This window comes from Planococcus citri, chromosome 2 (assembly GCF_950023065.1).
Source record: "Planococcus citri chromosome 2, ihPlaCitr1.1, whole genome shotgun sequence".
NCBI classification, from domain to species: Eukaryota; Metazoa; Arthropoda; class Insecta; order Hemiptera; family Pseudococcidae; genus Planococcus; species Planococcus citri.
In genome coordinates this window covers 44,460,098-44,482,744 of record NC_088678.1, presented here as the reverse complement: position 1 = coordinate 44,482,744, position 22,647 = coordinate 44,460,098, and the positions used below count along the sequence as shown (strand labels likewise).

The 22,647-nt window shown below is 34.1% G+C and overlaps 1 protein-coding gene across 4 annotated transcripts in view; it reads right to left on the bottom strand.

Annotated features, from left to right (window-relative positions):
- LOC135835949 (calcitonin gene-related peptide type 1 receptor-like) overlaps window positions 1–22,647 on the bottom strand; it is a 95,661-nt gene that overhangs the window by 40,355 nt on the left and 32,659 nt on the right. For 2 of the 4 annotated variants that reach the window (XM_065350475.1, XM_065350473.1), the window contains one exon: window positions 12,258–12,335. The gene's annotated coding sequence lies outside the window, so the exon portion shown is untranslated. Of the gene's footprint in view, window positions 1–12,257; window positions 12,336–12,769; window positions 12,913–12,946; window positions 13,208–22,647 lie in introns of those variants that run through there. The other 2 variants (XM_065350474.1, XM_065350476.1) reach the window with 2 other exon arrangements.

Below are 22,647 nucleotides of genomic sequence, written 5' to 3'. Positions count from 1 at the left end.
TTCGTAAATGATTTTCAGTCTCTGTAGTCGTCGAAGAGTATTTTCTTATTCAGTTCAGAAAACTTAGATTTAGACAAATGGATAAAAAATTTTGAATTGATTGAAGTTTGAACACCCGGCCGTGGTTTTATGGTAATGAGATATTAAATTATAAAAATTCGTAAATAAGGTTTCCCTGTTTTAAATTCAAAATTTTCAAAAAAGTGATAGGTAAATTCTTCTTTTCCAGCCAATTGGAAAATTTTCACTTACCTAAAGTTTTCCTAACCTGAGGCGAATTTGAAAAAAAAAGAGATGTGTAAGTAATACGAGGTAATACCTATACACTGGATTGTGATTTTCGTATTTTCAAAGCTCACACAATTTTTCATGCAATAAAGGCATTTATGATATACGTGTGTTTTAGCACAAGTGAGATATATCCATTGTATTCGTCTTTAGGTAGGTATTATTATGTTTTTTGCTGCGAGAATTTGAATGAAATAAAAATTACCATGTTCAGCTATTCAAATCATTGGTAATTTAAATGTATAAAATTATCGTAACTGCAGAGATCACGGAACATTTTCAGTATACGTTTCTTTTGTCTTTGGAACGTAAAGAGTGAACATGGACGATGGACGATGGAAGCTCTCATTTGTTATTTCCGGTTTTGGGGCGAGTTCGCGTGCTTAAGCGTAGGTCGAGCGCTAACAAATTCCAAAATAAAATGTATTCTTCGTTAGACAGTTTGCACACGCGTTTGTACCAAATTTTGCTAAAAGGTTGGGAGGAAATAAACGTTCTTCTGACATTGAGTAAAAGTCTCCAAAAAGGTAACGCAATGTGGACTGTGGAGGCGGTCAGACACTATAAGGTGTGTTTTCCGGCACGAAATTCTTCCTACGAACTCTGTTACATGTATTGGTATCTTGATAAAATGGCTTAAAGATGTGAAATTTTCAGTTTGAAAATTTTATTTATTGGTCGATTTCATTTGGTTCACTAGAATTTAAGTAGGTATGGCAGCCTACGTACTTTATGGAATACGATGGCTTATTGTGTAATGTCTACGTACCAATATTAGTGAATCTATGAACATTTCCACTTTTACATTTTGGGATGAGCTATGCGATGGAAAATGGAAACACAAAAGATACAACTATCAATCGAACTTCCCAAATTGTGATGTGGATATCAACATGTGGAAAGTAGTGTGGGGGAGCTTTTTGAACGAAAATTTGTTCAGTGATCTCAAAAATGCATTCTAATAATTTTTTTAGCAATGTCTGATTCACATTTGCATTGTACAAGAACAAACTCATGATCAGAAATTGGAGATGATTTGAAGAAGGTTTGAACGTGTATAGCAGTGTGTGAGATAAGTCATAAGTCAGTAAAAGATCAGATGTTTTATTTTGCAATTTTTTGGCGAAGGAAGGGGGTGAAAGTCGAAAAAATCTATGCTGCAACTACAACAGGAAAATAAAAGCAAAATTTTCCCAATTCTAAAATTATTTCTGAGACTCTCCCAAATTTCCTAACAAGGGAACCTTTTGAACAGACACTCCATGATTTGAACCAAACTAAGCTAAATCGAAAGACCTTGTTCTAAAACTTCCGCAAGCAAAATTCCAGGTCGTTAAAGTTAATTTTTGAATTTTGGAGACTTTTTTAAAATTTAAAAAAAGCAAAAAAGCTGTTTTAAGGACGATTTTTACACTTTTTAAAATAAATTAAATGATATAACTTTTTTTTATTCAACTCTCACGAACCTACAACTAGGCACTAGTTTTGGACCATTCTAGAACCTCCAGCGATTTTTTCTCTAGATATTTCAAATCGCTTTGAAGGGATCAACAATTAACTTTAGAAGCTATAACTTCGGTTTGTTCTTATTTGGCAAGCTCTCAGCCGTTTTGAGTGACTGTCTGTAAAATTCCAGAATGCCAATTTAAACGTGAATTTTTGACCAATTAGTAAATTCCAGAAAATGTAAAAAAAATCAAATCTTTCAAGAACGGAATTTAACGAGTGGAGTTTCCAACAAGATAATATCATCTGCTGTGTCCACACTAGTCTACACAATCAGTCCCAACTTGAAAATAATCGCAATTTGACTTTCTTAGAGCCTCTAGTGAATTTTCAATATCACCCGAGCTCTTACTTGTAAATAAATTCTTCTCAATTCCTATCCTCTCCCCCTTTTTGCCAATTTTTGGTCTATCAACACCTGAAAAATTCATCAAAGAAGAAAATACTCGACCAAATTTGAAGGACTTCGTATCTTTTCATCACGTTATTTTTTGGATAGTTTATTGGCATTTTGAGAAAAATCTTTCAAAAATTAAAACTGTAGAAAGTTTAGCGACCTTCGGTTGCGGCTTATTGTTTGGAAATTTAATCTGCAGACAAGCATTATTTTTACGAGCCACACATAAGCAGAAAATACGTGTATAATACTCGTTCCTATGTACCCACGTATGGATCTATCTAATATTTCTATGTTTTCTTCTCTGTTCTACAAAAAGCTACAAATGAGATTTTGAAAACAATTAGTACCTACATGCGTCGAGTTAATTCTTAAAATTGATTCGATGCTTCTTTGGTTTTTCCATCTAAGTATAGGTACCAACAAAACGTTTAAATTATAAACTGCGCTCGTTTCATATAATGAAATCAAAGAAACGGCGGAGACACATTAACCTATATTCGGAACGTTTTGAAAATTATCAAAATTCGTTGACAAAACTAACGCAGACATGTTTGAAGATTAATTTTAACTTAACAAATTTAGACAGCAGGTTTAGCAGGTAGGCCTTTTATTTTACCATCTGTTTTATTTCCTCAAAGATAACAAAATTATTTTCTCGGCTCGAATTCATTTTACAATAGGAAATAATTCGATGAAAGACTGAAATAGTATAGGTACATCAAAGGCTCTGAAAAAATGTAAAATATTTCCCAACAATAAGAGTTCCCGTATTACTTTACTTCGAGCAATAAAATAAACCCCAAAAATCACGAATTAGCTTTAAAAAAGATATAATCGTGAAAATTGTTAGGCACGTTGCAAAGGTCGCGACGCGACGTACGAGTATAAAAGTCTCAAATCCTAGGGTATTTTTAACAAAACCCCTGTAAAACTTTTTTATACACGCTAAAGTATATATACAAAAAGCAAAACGAAACACGTTCGAAATTAGGATAATTATTCGGCCACTTTAAAACGGCAGTGATATTGCAGCGATGTGTTAATAATGCAAGACGCGAATTCATATTGAATTAAAATAACTGGAAACTCTAACGCTTCGTTTCGTTTTAATACCACTTAAATAAGATAATTTATTACCAACGACACTTTTCGTTTCGCTGAAGATTATCTCGAAACCGACTACTATTTTAAAATGATTCTAGTGAATTTTTCCTACGTGTTATGTGCGTACGTACGAGTGAATGTAGGTTGGACGAGTAGGTATTCTTAACAAAAGCCAAATCTAATTACAAAATTGTTAAAAATTCACAACCTTCATCGTCGTACAGCTATACGCCGCGCCGTGTACGCGACAAACACTATCTTTCCTTTTGGTTCATGGTGTGAGCCTTAATTTACAACCAAAACAAGTATTTTGTAACATAAACAGTTCAACAGATGGGTATGGAGGTGTGGAGGCGGGACAAGAATGAAACATATGGCAACACATACTCTCGCGTATTTACGGCGTTTCGGTTATGCAAATTTATTAACACCGTCGACACGTCACATTTCTTAGATCTCCGCGTGGTAAAAAATTATTACATTCGACCTTTCATCTCGTCGGTATCATTTATTCGACGTGGCGATAAAAATATACGTATAATCATTTTTATCCTGCAACCATAACACGTAGTATGTTTGCATTGATGTGTGACGACGGAATTTCTAGAGTTTTAGTTCCATGTATGTACCAGTAAGTGTACGTGGAGCATAGGTGAGATACCACGAACTGCACGTATTTGTGAGCTTTTCAACCAGCTGATTAAAAATTGGGTTGAAAATTGAGTCACGTTACCTTGAAAATTTATATACTTACTCATACGAAGTTTATATAAATTACTACTTTTAATTACCTGTCATCGAGTTAAGATATATACGAGAATTACTATTTTTACCACTATAGGTAAGTACTTACGTACTTTCATCATCATTTTTTAATATCGAGTAAACTTTATAAGTTCTATTTTTCAGCTTCCTTACGTTCGTTCAAACTAAATGCTCGTTATTTTGAGGTTAATTTATTGGAAAGAAAAATTAAGAGATTATGGTTTTAAGATTTAGATACGTAAATTCTATTCGTGTAATTTCAAGGACGAATCATGTGATTTCATTTGCGAACATGAAAATTCTATTGTAAATCTCTCGAGATAGGCTATGTATGCAGCTTCGATACGGTACCTACACAAAGCTGGCGCAAGTTATATACATTAATGAAGATTTGAATATTAATCTGAAACTAGCTAAAGCGAAATGACGATCGAGATTATCATTACCTAATTAAATTGCGTCTACGTGCTGATATCAACAAGTCATTTACAATCGAAATACTAGATAAGTAACGTTTCAAAAACGAAATTAATTTTTCAATTTTACTTTAAATTTAATTCAAAATAAGTAATTATTTATTCACGAATGACGATTCGCGTGCGAAAATTAATCGAATTTTATTTTTAATGGCTTTTACGAAAATACACGAATTAAAAGGTCTTAGATTAATTATTTTAATTTTCTCGTTTTCATTTGTGGAAAAAAAATGGGTAATTTTAAATTTTTAGTTTTAACGTGATAAAAGGTCCTGCTTATATTATCAACGAAAAAGAAAAATAGAGTAACTTGAAATTAATGCAAATTCCAACCTGCGTTGTCAAATTGAATTTTATAAACGAATCTTTGATCTTATAAAATTGTGTAAAAATAAACGTACTTACATAAGTATATATTCTTAAAAAAAACAAAAGAAAAAAAACACAAGTTCCTTGACGAGCTTGGCACTTTTATTATATTAAGGTACCTACACTTTTGCACAACTTTTATATGTACCTGTATACTTTGAAACATTTTCCTTCGGTGTGCTTTTTTCCTCTGAAAGATTTGTGTTTTCGATACGCGAAATATATCTTAATACGTTTTCCTTTTCTTCTCATATTATTCGACGAAATGAGTGTTATGGTTATATGAATTTACACCATTATACGCTTCAAACAAAATTTTTTTCTCGCTGGAAAAGTGCAAGCTCATATCAAAAAGCCTACAGCTATAAAAGAAGGAAATTTTGCAGTTTGGCTATCGTTTTCAACTTTTTTAGCTTCGTTATATCAGTCTCAAAAAATATAGTTAGTTTGGTAACTTATGCCTACATTCGAACTTGGTGTACTCGTAGGTACACTGTGCAGTAAGAAGGGAAAAAAGGAAAACTTGATCTCAAAATAATTCAAGTTGAAAAACTTTACTCTTATTTTGCAATAAAAATAAATTATGGCTCATGCTTAAAATTCGAATAAATTTGACATGCTTTTGTTTATCTTTTCACTCGGTGCTCGTAAAATATCTACTCGTACAAGCGCTCACAGTGGCATTTCATCAAGAAAAATGCGAGGAATTAAAAAGGGTTCTACGAAGGAAAACGCCAAAAAGAAATGTATTGAAAAAACTCCTACAATATTCTAAAAACCTCAGGTCTGGATACCGCCTACTTTTTGCGCAAATGTCCCAATATCACTTAGGTATTCAAAAAGATCAAAATTAGCACACCTATTGGAAATATTTCGGCCTACTTATATGATTAGAATTCCATATAGCACTACAAAGGTCTTAAGTGTAAAATGAGCACGTTTTGGTGCGAGAGTATAAGTAATAAATCACGAGATCGATGTTATCGAAAATTAGAATGACGAAGCAACACGCAGAATTCCACACAACGAAATTTATAACCTAACATGTGAATTCAAAATAATACTCATTTTTTCAACAAATAAAATACATACAATTCCATCAATAGCCAAATCAAAATCATAGCATGACTAAAAATAGGTATGTACCTACATAATATTTGAGTACACGTAATGGAAGAAAAAATCATTCGTAAAATGCTTATAGTAGGATATTAAGAACAAGTATATTGATCTTTATCCCACTCCTCCCAATTTGCATGAGACGAGCACCAAAGGGAAGCTGGAGATTTCCTATCCAATTCCCCTCCCCCCAAATGAAAATATTTAAAATTTTTCTTACTTTATTTCAAAATATTTCATTGAAATTGAAACTGAAAAGTGTAGAGGACCTTCTTACAAGGGAAGCCCCCCACATGAGAATCTCCGATTTGACCGAAACTTGGACTGTTGGAAAGAGGACCTCAAAAAACACCCATCCACCAATTTTCAGCTGCTCAAGTTGATTTTTCGATTTTTGGCGAATTTTTGAAGTTTTGTGTACACAGGAAAAGATGTACAATCCACAAAATGGGAAAAAACTACAAATATCCATCTCTCCCGCGTATCAACTTCCGGAGCTCAAATTTGGGAAAAAGGTAGTCTTCTAGATACCTGATCGACTCATACCACCATTGGCCGGATCCGGCCTTCCGGTCAGTAAACAGCATTTTTTACTTTTTTTCTCATATTTTCAGTGAATTCGAAAAATGGCCGTTTCTCCCCACCACATGAATTTGAGCAGCTAAAATTTTGGTCGAAGGGTTTATGCTTGATACCTAATCGATTAATACTACCGTCGGCCGGATCTGGAATTTGCATGTGAAAGCATATTTTTTGCCCACCTGGTTTTTTATGCCTGTCATAGGAAAAATTGAAAAACCTGTTAAAGCAGCTCATCTAATGCACTTCCAGGGCTCAAATTTTGGTCAAACGATCTGTGCTAGATACCAAATCGACCCGTGCTACCATTGGCCGGATCCGGCCTTCCGGTCAGTAAACAGCATTTTTTACTTTTTTTCTCATATTTTCAGTGAATTCGAAAAATGGCCGTTTCTCCCCACCACATGAATTTGAGCAGCTAAAATTTTGGTCGAAGGGTTTATGCTTGATACCTAATCGATTAATACTACCGTCGGCCGGATCTGGAATTTGCATGTGAAAGCATATTTTTTGCCCACCTGGTTTTTTATGACTGTCATAGGAAAAATTGAAAAACCTGTTAAAGCAGCTCATCTAATGCACTTCCAGGGCTCAAATTTTGGTCAAACGATCTGTGCTAGATACCAAATCGACCCGTGCTACCATTGGCCGGATCCGGCCTTCCGGTCAGTAAACAGCATTTTTTACTTTTTTTCTCATATTTTCAGTAAATTCGAAAAATGGCCGTTTCTCCCCACCACATGAATTTGAGCAGCTAAAATTTTGACCGAAGGCTTTATGCTTGATACCTAATCGATTAATACTACCGTCGGCCGGATCTGGAATTTGCATGTGAAAGCATATTTTTTGCCCATCTGGTTGTTTATGCCTGTCATTGGAAAAAATTGAAAAACCTGTTACAGCAGCTCATCTAATGCACTTCCAGGGCTCAAATTTTGGTCAAACAATCTGTGCTAGATACCAAATCGACCCGTGCTACCATTGGCCGGATCCGGCCTTCCGGTCAGTAAACAGCATTTTTTACTTTTTTTCTCATATTTTCAGTAAATTCGAAAAATGGCCGTTTCTCCCCACCACATGAATTTGAGCAGCTAAAATTTTGGCCGAAGGCTTTATGCTTGATACCTAATCGATTAATACTACCGTCGGCCGGATCTGGAATTTACATGTGAAAGCATATTTTTTGCCCACCAGGTTGTTTATGCCTGTCATAGGAAAAATTGAAAAACCTGTTAAAGCAGCTCATCTAATGCACTTCCAGGGCTCAAATTTTGGTCAAACGATCTGTGCTAGATACCAAATCGACCCGTGCTACCATTGGCCGGATCCGGTCTTCCGGTCAGTAAACAGAATTTTTTACTTTTCTTCTCATATTTTCAGTGAATTCAAAAAATGGCCGTTTCTCCCCACCACATGAATTTGAGCAGCTAAAATTTTGGCCGAAGGGTTTATGCTTGATACCTAATCGATTAATACTACCATCGGCCGGATCTGGAATTTACATCAGAAAGCATATTTTTTGTCCATCTTATTTTTTATTACATGACAACGGAAGATTTCAATAAGAGTACAATATTACATCTTGAATATCATAGGTCGATGTTATCGAGTCATTAAACAAAACGTAGCCTGAAATCAAGGTATGTAATTATTACAAAAATGTGATGTCGGAATTTTGTTTTTGGAAAAGGATGGTGTGGGTCTTTCGGACAAGTAGCCACATTTGTACCACGCATCCTTGATCAATGGCTTGAATCTTGGCGATCTGAATTGATAATGTACCAAATGGTAGCACGGGTCGATTTGGTATCCAGCACACATCGTTTGACCAAAATTTGAGCCCTGGAAGTGCATTAGACTAGCTGCTGTAACAGGTTTTTCAATTTTTCAAATGACAGGCATAAACAACCAGATGGGCAAAAAATATGCTTTCACATGTAAATTCCAGATCCGGCCGACGGTAGTATTAATCGATTAGGTATCAAGCATAAACCCTTCGACCAAAATTTTAGCTGCTCAAATTCATGTTGTGGGGAGAAATGGACATTTTTCAAATTCACTGAAAATATGAGAAAAAAAGTAAAAAATTCTGTTTACTGACCGGAAGGCCGGATCCGGCCAATGGTAGCACGGGTCGATTTGGTATCTAGCACAGATCGTTTGACCAAAATTTGAGCCCTGGAAGTGCATTAGATGAGCTGCTTTAACAGGTTTTTCAATTTTTCCTATGACAGGCATAAAAAACCAGGTGGGCAAAAAATATGCTTTCACATGCAAATTCCAGATCCGGCCGACGGTAGTATTAATCGATTAGGTATCAAGCATAAACCCTTCGACCAAAATTTTAGCTGCTCAAATTCATGTGGTGGGGAGAAACGGCTATTTTTCGAATTCACCGAAAATATGAGAAAAAAAGTAAAAAATTCTGTTTACTGACCGGAAGGCCGGATCCGGCCAATGGTGGTATGAGTCGATAAGGTATCTAGAAGACTACCTTTTTCCCAAATTTGAGCTCCGGAAGTTGATACGCGGGAGAGATGGATATTTGTAGTTTTTTCCCATTTTGTGAATTGTACATATTTTCCTGTGTACACAAAACTTCAAAAATTCGCCAAAAATCGAAAAATCAACTTGAGCAGCTGAAAATTGGTGGATGGGTGTTTTTTGAGGTCCTCTTTCCAACAGTCCAAGTTTCGTTCAAATCGGAGATTCTCATGTGGGGGGCTTCCCTTGTTAGAAGGAAATTGAATTTCCTAAACAATGGATAGGTAACCTCACCTTTATGGAATTCTTAGGTTCGGACTGATCAATTTTTACAAATTTCAATGCAATGAGGGGGTGGTTGAAGAATGTATCTAGAGATATTTCATTTTTAGGCTAATAGATGAAGAAAAATTGAAAGAGTATCCAAATATATGATTGTATTTAAGGTGCACCGGGGGAAGTCAGAATTCGGGGTAAGTTGGAAAACTTGCTCTAGCGCCAAGAGGTTTCCCACTTGACAATAGATTCGCCGATAAAAAAAGCAAGTGAAAAAGCCGGCTCAAATATGACAGTAAATTTGCCATTAAAAAAACGCCAGGAAAAAATTGGCTGCTGTTTAAATACCTAATGCATTAAATCGCTGAATAAAAACCTGAAATCCACAAAAAATTTCCAGCCCAAGCGGGGATCGAACCCACGATTCCCGCTTGACAATCCAATGCTCTAACCACGCAGCTATCATTGCAAAGTGAATATTTCTGTTTTCAAGCGGTATACCTACATGTACTGCACTTCGTACTTTTATTAAATTTTTTAAAAAGAAGTTGTGAATACCCATTGCGCATGTGCACTATAATCGGGGAATAAAAAACAGCTGATTTGTGAGAACCAGTAGCTCGGCAAATAAAAAATTCTGCCATTTGCTGGTCAAAAACGGCTGTTTAAATGGCTGTTTTTATAAAAAGTAGCTTTTTCTAACCGGCGTTTTTTCTACGGCAAATTTACTGTCATTTTTGCGCGCCTATTAAACGACAAATTTACAAAAATCAACCAGCATTTCGGCTTAACTGGCAAATCTCTTGTCAAGTGGGTTATATCTGGCGAAGTGCTACTAAAGGTGACTTGAGGGTACTACCCCTACTTCATCACAGTGTAAAAATTTTCGCGATCCAGTTTCATTTTAGATGTCTTTGGTTCAATTGTATTTTGCTGTTGTTTTGAATTTGTTTTCAAATACAGACTTTCTATCTCTTAGTTTTTCGCATACAGCGAACGAACCGTGGGTCCTAGTGAAAATCTGATGAGAATAATCTCAAAGAGAATTAAATTCTCTACAATTTAGATTATGAGCAATTTTTCTAGGACATTCTGTTTGTGAGCTACGCCTCTGCAAAGTTTAGCTTGTTCCAACTTCCCCCAATTTGGGGTAAGTCAGAACAGTTTATATTTTATTCCACTAAGCAAAAGTTATAGGTCAATTGGGCTCAAATTTTCACCATAGGTTAAGAACCCTTATGGGAACCTACGTAATAAATTTGATCCATATTGGTTTATTAGAAGGGGAGTAACAGCTGGTCAAAGTTGGAATTGCGAAAAACGCATTCTGACTTGCCCTGATGCACCTTATACGTATCAGAAAGCGCCAATGACGATGCCGATGGCTCAGTCGAGTGGCAGGGAGGAGTATCGATCAGATGTGTACAAATGTCAAACCTTCGCTACACTGACAACACAACCCTCATCATCTCAAGTGTCAAAAATATGACCAGCTTTCTGAAGAGTCTGGAAGAGCTTATAGCGCAAAATATGACTTTGCCAATAAATGAAGTGAAGATGAAAATCATGATTGTGAATCAGCCTGAGAACAACTCGCCTGAAATCAAGGAAATGGAGGGAATTGAAGTGGTTAATCAATTTTCATACCTGGGATCTATAGTTGATAACAAAGGAGGCAGTGAAGTTGAGATAAGACGCAGAGCTCAAATTACACCGAAGCGCCATGTCTCGCATAAAGAAGACATGGTCAGATGCAGTAGTAAGCAAGATTCTGAAGATAAGGCTTGTAAACTCTCTGGTTTTTTCAGTTTTTCTCTATGTGTCAGAAACCTGGATGGTATGTGAAGTAGAAAGAAGAAAAATTTGATGCACTCAAGATGTGGTGCTGGAGGAGAATGTTTTAGATCCCATGGATGGAGAAAAGGACTAATGTGTCCGTCCTGGGGGAAATCGGTGTCCAGAAGAGGTAGTTGGCAGTGGTACTCACATCAGCTGAATCTTCAAATTCTTCAGGCATGTCACAAGGGCAGATGCGATGGAGTCCCTATTCATTCAAGGCAAGGTAGAGGGAACAAGAGGGTGTGGACACTCTCCCACAAGATGGACAGACTCTATCCGGAAAGCCATTGGATGCTCAACATGTGTCAGGACTTGGTCAGGAGCGCCCTAAACAGAGACAGTTGGAGGGAGCTGGATGGTGTATCATACGTGTCAGTGTCACAGAAACGGCGTAGCAGCCAGTGCATCATAGTCACAATACCCCTTACGGGTGAAACGGCACCAAGAAGAAGAATATTACCCGGGTTAAAATTTAAAGATTTAATTTAATTTTGCAATTTTTTAGTTTTGAAAGGCCCATTTTTTCTATCAAAAAAAAATTTTAAAGTGAGTAAAATAAGTGCGCCCAGGTCGATTTTTTAAAAAAATGTTTACTGAGAGCTCACTATTTTCAGTTATGAAGGACTATTTTATACCCCACTATCACAATGGATACTTAACTATAAAAACGTACAAAAAGAAGCGTCCATGTCTTTAGAATTGAATAATTTTTCAAAAAATTTTCTTTAACAATAAGCAGGTAATTTTATTGTTTTCGTAAACTGATTGTAGAATATGAAGAATTGTAACCCCCTCTCCTTATTCATTCAATCAGACAAAAATGTAGATTTTTCCTTCCTCCTCTTCTCATTTTTTCCCGTCCCCTTCTCTGAACGAACGTTCTTATACGCCACAGATGTGAATAAGTATAGAAAATTCAAACACGAGGTGTTTTTCAGAAATTGTCAAATTCTACGAACCAGACTGCGATAAGCACAAATTTTGATAACCAACAATATTGAGAAAGTTATTTCAAGAAGGCATACGAGTATGACTGAACAACTTTTGCTTACCTTAAACCGCAGCCAGCCAATTCATTTCAACTTGCGTAGTTTGAGTTGCTTTACCACAGACAGTACCTAGGTGGGTAACTGAAACAAAATGTAAATCAAGTCATGACTCATGAGAGTTATCAAAGCATATGTAGGTAATAAAGCGTAAAAATATTGTCTAAAAATCGTAATCTTCTTTCAAGAACTTTCTTTCGAATACCTAAGTCCTAAATTACCTCTTGCCAGTTTTAATCAACCAAATGATGTCTTTTACTCGCTCAAAAATTTTTACCAAAATTTCAAGATCAAGGCAAGTGAAATAACCCTGTACTGGCGTTGTTTGAAAACAAGGATAACTTACAATAAAATTTCACAAACTGTAATTTGATACTTTAGATGGCGTAAACCATTTAATTAATAAACTTTTACTACTTTGCTTTCCCAAGTTCATATATTATATAAAAGACCGTCGAGTTTCTCAAGTAGGTACTTTTACTTATTGCTAACAGCATGATTTTCACCCATCTACTCACCCGGTATAAAGCTGCACAAGAACCAGGTAGGTATTTCTTTTTCAGCGTTAAATCAGACTCGAATTAGTAATTAAATTTTTAATTCCATCTTTTGAGTACTCGTGAAAATTCACGATACCAGTTCAAATGAAAAATTAAAGTTAAACAGCTAACAAGTTAAGGTGGATAGATACCTACACGTAATGTTAAACTTTATAACCTTGAATTAAACTAAAATCATTTTAAAATAACGTTTGAAAAATCAACACCGTGAAAAGTACTCGCACGTCGCCGGCAAATATTTAATTCAAACTCGTTTATTAATGGATCGCGTTAAATTATGCAAGTCGAAAACGTCAAATTGATCAACATACGCGGTGGCAATACGATTATCTACTTTGTAATTTTTTACGCCATCAGAAGTACACATTTTAAGTCAGCTCGAATGACTTAAAAAGGTGTAGTAAATTTTTACGATCGAATAAAATACTATACTAGCGATTGTTTTTACTAGCTCGATATCCATATCAGCTATTAGCGTCGTATGAAGACGATACAAGGCTAAATGTTAACCTATTATCGAAACGTATACCACGTCGACGAAAATATACTTTAAAAATCTTTTTTCTATGCTCAACATTGAATAAAGTGACAATAAAATTTATAGCCAAAGTTGTAAAACACCACCGTATAAGATCGCTATGTGGCAGCTTTAAAAATACTCGTATAAAATTTAAGATTTAATAAAACTCTATTTAGCCTCGAACATCGGTATAAAATGGTTCCACGACGCGTCGCGTCGGTACACCTTTTGGGACATGTTCTTATTCGACTAAAACCACCTACAACGAGTAGATATAAGGTAATTTTGTAAAATTTCCAAACACATCTTTTCCTCTTTGTAATAGAGTAAAAAATTACCCAAGCTGTACGTGTTTTGGTAGGAAAAATTTCGTCTTCGTCGTTTTAAATAAGTAGGTAGTTTAGGTACCATTTATATACGAAGTATATTGTATTTTGGCGCAATTTGCTGTACTCGTCGAGTCACCCTGTACTCTATTGCTGTAGTCGTAGTCCGTAACTATGTATTTGGTTTGAAAATATTAAACATGAACTTCGTATCATGCAGATTATCGTGGTAATTAGTTCAAAACTACGGCTCCCAAATAGAACAGTGAACAACTTCTATGAAACTATAAAACTTGTAATTTTCGTAACATCTCCGATACCACATACTTGCATTAGGTTTGAAATAATCATCTCGTTAATTAATAATGCTAATATGTACCTACTACCTGTGTACTTTAATATTGAATATAATAAGTATTTTACACCAGATTCGCTCCATATTTGTAGAATAATATTATTATCCGTTTATACCTACTCTAATCACAAATGGGTAAAATTACGATTAAGAGTACCTACCTACCCACTCTTATACCTAGGTGGGTGTTGAGATTCGAAAAATTAGCTAAATTTTCCAATTTGAATAATTTAAATCTGAATGTGTTTTTGGAAAATGAGGGTGGTGGATTATAAATATCATGAACCGTGTTTGAATAATAAAGCTTTGAAAATATATAGGTGAGTAGGTAGGATGTACGTAGTACTTGTTATGAGCTTTTTTATTTCATCATTATCGTAAATTTGCGATCATTTTTCTATGCACTGCATGAATATGAAATGTAAAATAAACGGTTATTGTCATCATGCTATATGATGGCAAGATAAATATTAGGGTAGAGTAGCGATGGGCAGTTTTATCGCAGACCGGAATTTGGCGCCAAAAAAAATTATTAGGTAGTTTTTTTCTGCTTCGTAATATTTTTATTTTTTCAAGAGGAAACCTCTGTGTTGCTCATGGTATTCATCGATGCTCTTCGTTTTATTCTTCGAAGAGAGCTTTAAAAAAATTTCAAGTGCTCAATTTAAAAAATGAAGATTTTACCAGAGATGCAGTGAATTTCACAAAATAACCAAAAAATTGCATAAATCGATGAAAAAACACAGTTGGTAAGATTGATCTTAAAAAACTACGTAAGTAATATGTTTTCTGCATATTATACCTAGATATGTAGGTACTTCAATATTTTTAGTTACCTAGGATTCTGCTTCGAGGTTTAATCCTAAAGTCAATGTGGAAAATAATACTTTGTGGGAGCCCAAATTTTTCAAAAAAAAACTGTAAAATTAAAAAAAAAAGTGCTGAAAATCTACTATTTTGATCGTATTTCAACTGTCATTGCGTTCTGATGAGCACTTCATCGCGTAAGCTACGTCTACGATGCCATAATATGCAGCACACGCACGAGACGTAAAAATCCAACATCAATTTAATGTAGTAGTAAAAAAGGATCCTGCCAAATTAAATTACATTCTATTCAATTTCACAAACAGCCAATTTAATTGAATGTAATTTCTCATAAATGTAACCGATGGGAGTATACCTGTAATCAAATGTAACTTAATATAGGTACTTTACTTAATTAAATGTAATTTTATTTGGGAGATCGACAATCGGAAGTATTAATCTGATACCATGAAAGACTAAAAACTTTTTTTTTAATCTTATAATAGGACAATTTCAAAATCCCTGACGTTTTTATTCTGGTACAATTGTGTCAGCGAATCTATTTACAATTAGGTATCTAAACACATTAATGAAATCAGTTAACTTGTAGATTAAGTGCATTCGATGATGTTTAATTGTACTCGTAGGTGCGGAGACTACATTTTAATTTCACTCAAAGGGTTTCATTTCATTAGGGTATAAAGATAACTGCCGATTTGCGTCAATTTACATTCGAACGAATTTATTTAATTACAATACTACGAGTCATAAAAAAAATGAATTTAAATGTAGTCATGAACACGCAATATTATTGTAATTATGACGTCAAGTTGAATGTAGGTACATAATTTCATAACTTTTTATGCACAATTGTACAATGTTTCTTTGTAGGTACATAAGTACGTACATATTTTTCCAACCAATTAAAATATTTTTATGTTTCTGTGGCGCCTTAATTTTTGTAGGTAAGCCATGCAAAATCGTGTGCATTTTTTTGGCGATTGTTTCATTGTTTTGTGTAAAAACTATTTAAGGAACATTACTCACTCAGGGGGTTTGGAAATAAAATTTAATAAGCTTTGGCAACGATTTTTTTTGAATTTTGATATCACTTGTAATGAATTTGAAAGAATTTTTGAAGTCGTTTGCATTTTTTTTTTGACTATTTTGAGACGAGTTCCTCATTTTAAGTACTTACTAGTGGATCAAAACTTTGTACAAAACGTCATAAGAACTAAGCGGAAAATGAGTGATGGGTCTGATTTGATCAAATTTTTGATTGGATTAGTTTAGATCTCTTCTGATTTGATCAGATGCAGTAGGGGAGATCTGAATTGATCTGATCAGATATTGTTGATCAGACCGATCAAATCTGGGCATTTTGCAGATCCAATTAGATCTACTCAGATCAAAATTTTGATCAGATTAGATCTCTTCAGATCGATTTGATGAAATAATTTTCCCTTGGAAAAAGTGCCTCAATGAAGTTCAGGAACTGATTGTTCTTCTCTGACTGCTTTGATCGATTGAGGCAACTTTTCAAAATATCTGTCACTCTGTTACGTATGTTTAGTTCAAATCAATATTTTTCTCCAGCGGTGAAATACGACTCACGCGATCAAAAATAGTAAATAAACCAAACATTAGCTTTCCTGCTCATTTTGATCAAATTTTGGTGTTTTCATGGAAAGTGCGTTTTTGAACTTTTGAAAAAATTGGCATTTTTTAAAAAGAAATTTTGGCAGACCACAACTTTACAACATCTAACGCAATTTTTCACCTGTCACCGCAAATATTTGAAAAAATTCCAGGATATAACAAATAATTACTCAATAGTATTAAAAAGGGTAATCCTACGTAAGAAAAATGCATAAGTAATCCTTGATTTTTCACCAATTTGAAAACACTAAATGTGAAAAAATCTACCTAGATGTACGTTTCAAAAAATCGCGTTTATTTTGCCAAATATTCTGCACATCCTGTACAGCATTTTCTCTCTTACGTTCATTTGTTCAAGTTCAGCCTATTATGTAGTATATAGATAGGTAGGTAGGTATATGAACTCGTATTTTGAAATTGGTCGATTGTACCCTTTACAAAAAGGAAAAATTATAGACTTTAGCCAATGTACATTTATGAAGAACCCTTACCAAGACTTTTACAACGGGATATGTTGAATATACGAACAGTGAAAAAAAAAATAACCCGACCAATTCAAGACAAGTGGTTTGAAAAACTCGGTGACAAAATTAAAATAAATAAAAATATGATACAAAAACTCGAGCGTTTTGAGAACGATCTGGTCTAAAATGTTGACTCTGCGGGTATCCCGCTACCACTCCAGCCAGCTTCTCTGATCCAAGTTTCAATTTAAACCCGAGCAGCGCATTTTTAATTTTATTTCTCTCGTGTGCTCGTTGTTAAGAAAAAATATAACACGTTAATTTCCTACCTTGCGATGGCCACAGATCGCCTAAAAAAGTAAACCATAAGAACAGCTGGTTTTTCAAATATTATTTACGAGTGTAATTTCCGGCAAAATGTTATACTTACGTTGAAGTTCCAATTTTCGTTTTACCATAACATTTCATACTTAAATGGATATCTACTAAGTTTTCGTTTTGGTCGGTGAATTTTTATAAAATATTTGCTTTGTCGGCCAGAAAATTTATATATTATTTCCCTTTGAAATGCAACAGGATAAAAGAGATTTGGACGTGGTTTTATAAAAACGTACTTATTTAGGTAAATTACATTTGGGCTTTGTTGCATTTTAATTCTAGTAGAGTATTTTGATATGATCGTCGAGCATTCTGCTCTGTTCTGTTTACCTACCTACCTTTTCGTATCTCGATGAAAGACGATTGATTCTTTTTCCTAAAATAGGTCGTTGGTATTGAGCAGTGGTAAATTTTTTCTTTTTTCACAAACGTATGTATTCGATTCGATATAACAACCTTCGATAGGTATCTGCCTATGTGTAAGGTATATTTTTAAATGAGGCGTTTAGTACTACCTACAACAACAACTATACGTAGGTACTTCGTACTTTCCACGTGGAAGAAAGTTATTAAAAATTTTATCTGATTGAAAAAAGTAATTGCTGTTCTAAGTAAGTATCATGTACGTATAAATGTTTACATTCATATTTTGAGTCGTTCACTCGTACATAGTAGGTACATATTTTGTTGTATTTGCTACATTTGCTTGTAAGACAAGTTTGACAGCATTAAATTTTACCAAACGTGTACAATTTTGTATACTTAAATTTAACAGACACTTAAGCTAAACTGAAACTCGTGTTTATTGATACCTTCTCCAGTCATGTTTCTGAGGTAGATAACGGAAGCTTTACTTTCATACTTAGTTCTGTGTCAACGTCAACATTTGTATTTGTATTTTTGTATGATTCCTATTCGTACGTACGAGTATTAACATTACCTATCAAAAAAAAAAAAAAAAAAAGTGTTTGAAAACTTCAACCAAATTCTGTAAAGACCTTCCGTTTTGAGTTGAAAATCAATCAGAAAAAATTTTAGTTCCTGAGGTGCCTCTGGAGGGGAGATATGGGTTCTCAAAGAGGAGGCCATCCTCTTTTGGAAAAAATGACCCAATTCCAAATGAAAGTATTTGAAATTCTATGTCGATCTGTGCCATTGCAATCAAAATCCAAGACCAATTCCTTTGAGTGGTTGAAAATTTGCAAAACGATTACTTTTGGGTAAAATCATGTTTTAAAAATTTCTTATTTCCAAATATTTCTCATAAATTAAGCCAAAACGTCGAAAGATATCATTTCTGAAACTAAGGAAATATTTTGAAACGTAGTGGTGCCAATTTTTTGGTCATTATGTATTACCATTCAAACAATCGAGAAAATTAGCCAAAAACTTAGCAAATTTTTTGGGTTTTCTAAACTTGGCTATAATGACCAAAAAATTGGCATCACTGCGTTCCAAAACGTTTCCTTAGTTTCAGAAATGATATCTTTCGACGTTTTGGCTTAATTTATGAGAAATATTTGGAAATAAGAAATTTTTCTTTAAAAATTTTGGCATAGGGACCTAATTAATGCGAATAATTTGAAAAGAATACATTTTCAAAACACGAATTTACCCAGAATTAAGCAATTTGCAAATTTTCAACCGCTCAGTAGAACCTTAAAAGTAAACTTAGATTTGACAGCAATGGTCTAATTCGGCGCAGAATCTCACATGCTATCTTTTGAAACTTGGCCATTTTTTCGAAAACAGGTTGCGTCGGAGCTGGAGAAAAAAATCACGATTTTTTCGAAAATGTCTCTGTCTCCAGGGGTAACTTTTTACCCCTCACCAAGTCAATGGCATGATATTCATTCTCACTATCTATGAAGTTACTGAGTTCAAATAACAATTCATTTCTAGCTGCATTCAACCACCCTGTGTCTTCCTAGCTATTCAATTTTGAAAAAAGTGGGTGATTTATGGAGATTTCCAATTCGTTTGATTTTAATTTTTTTCGTATGTATCTCGAAGAAAATCAATCTCCCTTTCGTTTCAAAACTGCATCTGCTGTACTTAAGTAGATAATTTTTGTTCCAGAGCAGAGATTTCTTATGAATTGTGGGTGTTGTAAAGACCAAAAGTAAGTAGAGGTACCTATTTAATTTTTTATGAGTGTTCAAATCGGTGAAAAAGGAAACGGAACCATCGTTATCTTGTTATAAGTCAATGGGCCCCTAAAATGTGAGCATGGTGTATTTTTCAAGAATGTCGATACGAAGTGTTATATGCCTAAAATGAAATTGGCCTTCTGTTTTACACTTGGACAGGTGTTATTTATTTCAACTTTGAATTTTATAAGTAAAAATATTGTTTGGTACGAGTAGAATCTTTTTTTTTTTTTTTTTTTAATTTCCTGTTCGCCTACATGTAGGTATATTTTGACCATATCTACACGTCACTGATAAGGAAAGTCTTGTCGGATATTATTTTTAAACAACTTGACTTTTATTTCAAAACCATTTTACTAGAATAAAATCGTGATAGTGTTCTTTCTTTATGCTTTCCATTTTTTCCCCGATGATACACGCGAATCATAGAGGTTTTTTTTCATTAAACGAATATTGGTTAAACTGTCGAGACCCGTTGTACAGCATACGTAGGTACAGTGAAACCGATATGAACTCGTTCATCACTTTTACACATTCAGGTTATGAGAAATATTAAATTTACAACCTTTAGTACTTACTCGTATAAGTCGTATACGGCACAATACGTCGTCCTCGTCGTCGGTGTAGTCTATATATATATATATATATATATATAAGAGGTACTCTATACCAACCCTTATGAACCACTTATGAAGAATTTGCCGGTGTTTTGGCGAATATAAAGTAGGTATAGGTGGTATTTGCTCCGAGGCGTTTTCATTTTGCCAAACAAATGAGCCTTGTGTGTTGTTTTGTTGGAAGGTGTTTTTACGATAGCGTTTTATTCGCGAATAAAACAAAGACTTAATGATCGAATGTAAAGTTGGACGAATAAATAATTCCTTTTATGGTAGTTTCATTCGATTTATTTAAAAAGAACATACATCAACGCAAAACGCGGTGAAACATTTGTGCCATTTTGGCTGTTGAGATTCGTTATTAAAAGCCTATAGGCGTTTATCGTGTTTTTAAAACGCAAAGACGAGAGCTCGTCGCTTCAGTCGAAAAAATTTTTCTTTTTGTTTAGAAAAAGTGAATCTTATGCTCGAGATGAATGAAATGTTGAAATTAAGCGCTACGACGACAGATTCGCTAATTTTCAACGTTCCAAAATTGAAATTGAAAAAGCTGTCGTTGAAAATTCAAATAAGTAAATTCGTGTAATATGCAGCTCGTGTGTTTTATTGTGTTACATGTTTTTTGCATTATTTCATTTTTTATTTATTATTTTTTCAAAAAGAGAAATCATGTAAGTTTTACACTATACAGAAGAACGAAATTTGGAAAGTTTTATATTATTGATTGCGTATAAATGAAAATACAACCGACATTCGTTTTGATTTTTTTTTCAAATTTCAACATTTTCTTCTCGTAATATGTATACGAAAAGAGCGAAGAAAGTAGGCCTTTTTTCATAATAAAATATTGTGTTTTTCTTTATATTAAAATCGTGTCCTTTTTTCATTGCTACGTTTTCCTCTTATGAGCATCTTTTTTCCCGAAATAAACTCCTTTCTCGACTCCCTCACTTTTTCATAGAGCTTATAGCAAATAATCTTGGTTAAATTCCTCTTCTGCTCCAGTTTTTCGAATCATCTGGGTCTTCCAACGAATATTTTTTACTATGGCTTTATTGTTAGGTGATGTTGAAAAAAATTAAAAACAACCCTGGTGGAAATTTTTGTTAAAAAAGATCACTATAAATTAATTGACGAAGGAACTTGATAAACAAATTGAAAAAAAATCCTAGCTTTTGTTTCATAAAAGAATTAGCTCTGCATCGAATTTAAAAACAACAACAACACAACAAAAAAGAGTTTACCAAACGATTCATTAAACTAAGTATCCGCACGTAGTTGTTTCATTTCGGGACAATTTTCTCATATTTTAATACCCTGGAGAAGGAAAAGAAAGTTTTCAAAATGAAAATATTTTTTATTCCAGTTATAAATATGAATAAAAGTGTTGTCAAGTTGGAAGGAAACTCCTACCTTTGAGACAAAAAATAAAAGTTACACGTAACAATTATGAAAGACAAGGTTCATCGTACTTCTGATTGCTATATGCACGAGGGTTCCTTTTCAACACGTAAAATATCCCAAATTTTCCTACTGTTAGGCTCACAACCTTTCTGTTTATATAGGTATATACTCGTAAGTCTCGAAAGATGTTTCATGTTCCGCAGAAATTATCTGATAAATACGTGTAAAAATCGGCTTATAAAACCTGAGGCAAGACTTAGATAGGTATAAGGTACAAAAGAAAGTTATATTTTAAGGGCAAAAATGGATACTTTTTAAGAACCTTCACAAATCGTATATAAATTATGGATCAAGTTATTTGGAATCTTTTCCATATTTAGTTTTCGGATGCGTTTTAAAATATGTTGTAAACTTTTTGAATAGCATACAGGAAATAGGTTAAAGTTATTTTAGACAAGTTTGTCCCCTTGGCGTTCGTGAAAACGATGACGAAGCGGTTGAGTAATTTTCAAAACACTCCAGCAGTACTATTTTGATTCCTTGTTCGAGTCGTATGTATTCATTCATTTTACTGTTTTGTGTGCAGAGTTCTTTAAGACGAACCATATCCTTTATTCTGCTTTCTTCCAACAAGGAAATTGAATCGACAACGAAGAATTTGAGGAAATATCAAGTTTAATTTTTTTTTTTTAAAGATTGATGAAAAAAATATATTTAAATGAAGGTTTTCTTCTTTTTTTCTTCGAGGATATCGTAATAGGCCTAGGTAACGAGCTTTTATATAGACGCATACGATGGAGTGATGCGTGTATGTTTCGAGATGATGAGAAAAAACGTATTTATATGTATACTATGTATAAGGTAACTCATATTTTCTTGCTGACGAATCTTCACACATGAAGGAACACGCTTGGTAGCTCAAAATTTTGATAAATGCTCGACAAATAATGAGTAAAATATGGTGAAAAATGAATTAAAAATTTCCCACGAATGTTCTTTTCATTTTTTCGAAATATTAGCCTACCATTCATACGAATAACAGAATGATTTTCAAAGCTGCGTTCCTTAATAGGCGAGATTGAATGAAACATGTTCTCATCCAACTGAATGAAATATTGCAAGTTACGATTACGAGTATTACGAGTAAATCTCAGTA